Source organism: Gekko japonicus, unplaced genomic scaffold (assembly GCF_001447785.1).
Source record: "Gekko japonicus isolate JY-2015 unplaced genomic scaffold, Gekko_japonicus_V1.1 scaffold1266, whole genome shotgun sequence".
NCBI lineage: Eukaryota > Metazoa > Chordata > Lepidosauria > Squamata > Gekkonidae > Gekko > Gekko japonicus.
This window is the reverse complement of record NW_015169813.1, coordinates 415303-419917: the sequence shown is the minus strand read 5'-3', so window position 1 is coordinate 419917 and position 4615 is coordinate 415303. Positions and strand designations below refer to the sequence as shown.

At 51.0% G+C, this 4615-nt stretch overlaps 1 protein-coding gene across 3 annotated transcripts in view; it reads left to right on the top strand.

Moving 5' to 3' along the window:
- The window catches only part of CSNK1G2 (casein kinase 1, gamma 2), a 120366-nt gene that overhangs the window by 786 nt on the left and 114965 nt on the right, over window positions 1-4615 (top strand). The gene's annotated exons all lie outside the window — the stretch shown is intronic.

The following is a 4615-nucleotide window of genomic DNA, read 5'->3' as shown; positions in this document are numbered from 1 at the left end:
GGGGAGATGAAGTGGAGTGATTGTTCTCCTTTACATGTTGAACGTATTTGTTTCTTCCTGGTTTTGAGAAACAAACAAGGAGGAAGCGATTGGACCTTGTTACCTTGGCATATATATATATATATCTTTAGAACATAGGTTTCTTGCAACAAAAGAACTTTCCTGCTGTACTGGAGGCGGGGAGAGACACATGTGAGTCGTTTCAACTGCTGGATTCGAGGTTTTTTTGGGGGGGATGATGATATTGGGGGGGGGAAGCAAAATCGCTTGGGGACTGGAAGCCGAATCGTTTTCTTCGAAATCTGTGGCTGAGTTTTCCCAGGGGGTTCTGTGCCTCCCCCGTCCCCCTCCCCAGGTTGGGAACTGCCATAATATGGGTGGGCTTATGGAGGGGGAACCTAAGAGAGGAAGAGAAATCAGAGGAGGTAGGGTTGGAATTAGCCCCCCCCCTCCCAATCCTTGCAAGCATTGGAGGGGAGGTTGTTGTTGCAGTTTAACATCCAGATGGGAAGCAAAAGGAAAGAGCTAGAAGTGTTGCCCTTTTCGGCTTTTCTCTCTCTCTGTGTCGTGGGCCAGACAGGATGAGGCCTCCATGTGCTGAATTCCCCCTTGCAAGGTTGACAGGGGTGGGGAGAAAAAGACCATTTTACTATTTGCCATCCGCTCGGATGTTCTTCCTTCTCCCCAAAAGCTCCCTTTTAACCAACTGTTGCAATGTCAATTTGGTGGGTTTTTTTGCAAAAGCTCCCCCTCCCACTATGGTCACAGTCCCCGTTTTCCTAACGTGCTCTTTGTGTTCCTTTAAAAAAAAACAATCCGGACAAACATCCATCCATGCCGTCTGCAGGCCTCCCCCCCCCCCCGTTTTTTTTTTTCCGATCTCTTTGTTTTGTTCAGCATCCTTTGCAAACGGTGGACCTTTTTTCTGTGAGTCACATCTGGAGGAAGAGGACTCTTCCCTCGGTCTGTTCAAGAAGACCGGGTGCCTGGCTGAACGTCATCCCTTCACTCCCCCCCCCTTTCATAAAAGCTAAATTTCCCCTTTTTTTGTTTGCTGGAGTAGTCTGGCGAACCGAGATTCCTATCATAACTGGGCCGAGAGGGGACAGAGGGAGTGAAGGCGACTGTAATTCTGCGTGTTTTGGGTTTTTTTGTACATATATTTCTCTTCCCAGAATTCACCTGTGGCCTGTTTTGCGGCTTTGCCACAGCACCTCCTGGGCAGATCTTTTAGCAAGCATGCCTGCAACCCCTTTCACCCCTCCGGCATGGCCCTGTCTGCTCATTGAACTGGTGTGGGGGGGTGTAATTTGAAATCCAGCCACCATGGGGCCCTTTCTGGAGCCCTACAGTTTCAGCGTGTGAACCAGGAAGTACATCTGATTTTTTCCGTCCCTCCCTCCTTTCTTGCTCAGGAAACCAAAAATAGCTCTCAAAGAAAAATTGGGCTGGGGAAGTTGACAAATCAGGTTTGTTTTGGGTTTGTTTTTTTTTAATGGCACTGTGGAGTGATAATCTTCCATCGGGGAGGATGTACCGTACCTTAAGGGGAAACACCTTGTGAGCATTCAAGATGGGACAGAAAGGGACATCTCCATGAGTGGTACCCCCATCACCCCCCCAGGGTCGCCAGGTTCACCCTGGCCATTGGCTAAGGGTGGGGCATGGGGTTGCCAGCTCCAGGTTGGGAAACTCCTGGAGATTTGGGGAGGACATGGACCTCAGTGGGGCACAGTGCCACAGAGTCCCCCCTCCAAAGCATCCGTTTTCTCCAAGAGACCTGATCGCTGTAGCCTGGAGATGAGCTGTCATTCCAGGGGACCCCCGGGTCCTACGTGTTGGTTGGCATCCCTATTAAATCCGCCCTCTTTTGAGCCACTCCTTGAAATTCATTTCCCAGTTTGATCATATTACAGTGTTGACTTTCATTCCTCCTCGCTTTCATTATCTCTCCCTCCCAACCCCGATCGAAATCTTGGTTTTAAGTTCCTCGAGGCAGAGATCAGCCTTTGGCTTCATCCCTCACAAGAAACCTGCGAGGGAGGGAGATTATGGTGAGGTGGGGGGGGTGGACCCCTCCTCCTTAGGCTATTTGGCCGAGGGGAGATTCGAACCTGCGTCTCCTTGGCCCGAGTCCAGCGCCAGTGTGTGAGATGGATGGCGCACGGTGTTGCTGACTGAGCTTGGAATCTGAACTCGGGTCACGCCCAGTTTGGTAACGACCGCCCTGGATCCTTGCGAGTTCTGGGTTTGGTCTTGAGGGGGTTAGCCATGTTGTCTGTGGTCGCTTCATTGCTCGGCGCTCGCCCCGGGATAGAGATGATCCTGTGAACATATCCTCTTCCCCCCCACCACCCCTGTTCGCTCACATTTATTTATTTGCCATCAAGTCACAACTAACTTACGCTGACCCTGTAGAGCAGAGATGGTCAAACTGTGGCTCGGGAGCGACAGGCGGCTCTTTCGCACATATTGTGTGGCTCCCGGTAGGCTCTCCATCTATTCGCTGTCTCTCTTTCTTTCTGTCTCTCTTCCTTCATCCCTTCCCCTCCCTTCCTCATCTATTTGCTTTCTTTGTTTCTCGCTCTCTTTCTCTCTTTCTTTCCACCTCTTTCGTTCTTTCTTTCCACCTCTCTCTCTCTCTCTCTCTCTCTCTCTTAGACACGTAAATATCATTAGCAAACAAATCAATATCGTTGGACAAATAAATATCATTATCAATATCTGTTTTTGTTTTTGGCAGTCTCGTTTAATGTTAAAAAAAGCAAATTTGCATGTTTCCCAGTTAAAAACATGTTATATTTGTTCATGCCTTGTGGCTCTCAAACATCTGACATTTATTCCGTGTAGCTCTTAGTTTAAGCAAGTCTGGCAACACCTGCCGTAGAGTTTTCGAGGCAAGAGAGATTCAGAGGTGGTTGGCCTTTGTCTGCCTCTGCCTCGCAACCCTGGTCTTCCTTCGGTTGATCTCCCATCCAAGTACTAACCAGGGCCGACCCTGCTTAGCTTTCGGGAGTTGATGAGGTTGGGCTTGCCTGGGCTCTCCAGCTCAGGGCACACGTCGGGAGACACACAAAAATCAAAATCCTCTATGCCAGAAAACAAACTCACAATCACTCGTGTCTTCTCTGATGTACTTTTTTCACGCGACTGTTACTTTTCGTCCAGTCCGATGCAAAGATGAAGTGGATTTATTTTGTTATTTACTGATCGCAGGTGGGGTTTTTTTTTTTCATCCCATCCTTCCGTGATAGAACTCGAGGTGGCATACATGGCTCTCTTCCACTCGATCTCCTGGAAACCCTGGGAGGTAGGTGAGACAGAAGGAGCTGGTTGCTCTGAGGCGATTGGGGGGGGGGTTCCGAACCTGGGATTCTCCAGATGTGGTCCGGCGATCCAGCCCTGGCTCTTCCCATGGTTTGGTGTTGTGGTTAAGAGCGCGGACTCTAATCTGGGAGAACCGGGTTTGATTCTCCACTCCTCCACATGCAGCTGTTGGTATGACCTTGGGCCAGTCACAAGTTCTCTCAGAGCTGTTCTCTCAAGGGCAGTTTTTAAGAGAGCTCTCTCAGCCCCACCTACCTCGCAGGGTGTCTGTTGTGGGGAGGGGGAGGGGAAAGGAGATAGTAAGCCGCTCCGAGACTCCTTCGGGTAGCAGAGGGCAGGGTATAAATTCAGTCTCTTCTCTCTTCATAAACTGCTGCTCCACCATAACTGATCTTTCTTTGCAGAGGGAGTGTGGTCTCATATTTTAGGGCATGCACTTCGTCTCAAGTCATTCCCCCCCCCCCTTCCCAAGTGAGCTCTTGATCTCAATTTCCGTTGAAGGACCCCACAGTTGGCAGACCCAGGGGGATCCTTTCAAAACGGGCCACCACTGAAAGAGCTTGTAAAAAACAATTGAACTTAAATATTATCTCTAGCCCCTGCATTCAGTGCACCCTCTAAAGCTGTGGAGTCTTGTGAGCAAAAATTCTACTCTGAGCTCCTGGCATTCAAGCGGTGAGCGAACGATTGGGCTCCTGCCTAATCCTGAGTGAAGGCAAAAATGTGTGAGCTGGAGGCTAAAAAAAAACTGAGCAAGCTCACACTAACTCAGCTTAGAGGGAACCAGGGGTCGTTTAGTAGAAAAAGAGCTAGGGGAACTCATTAGCATAATTTATTAGCATATGCCACACCCCCTGACATCAGGGGCCCGGGGGTGGACCTGCAAGGCCGGCGGGAGTGCGAGGAAGCCCCACCAAGGCCCTCCCTGGCCCCAGGCAGGCAGGGGTGGGGAGAGGCGGGGAGGAAGCAACTTACCCTCCCTCTTCTCCTGCCTCCTCCTGGCTGAATGAGGGCCAGAAGCGGGGCGGCAGGAAGCAGGGGGCGGGGCTTCATCGTGTGCCCCGCCCCCCTACACCTCACCCGGGGGAACTGCGATCCCCCGCGATCCCCCCCGAAATGACCTCTGGAGGGAACACTGTCCACATTGTGCCCATCTGGTTGTCTTGGCCCTGGGTTCACGTTTCTTTGCTCCTCCGGAGGGGCAGGATCCACAAAAAACCCAGCCTGAGTCTGTCTCAATGTGGTCACCGGTTTCTCCAGTTGGGGAGAGGGGTGATTCTCCCTTTGT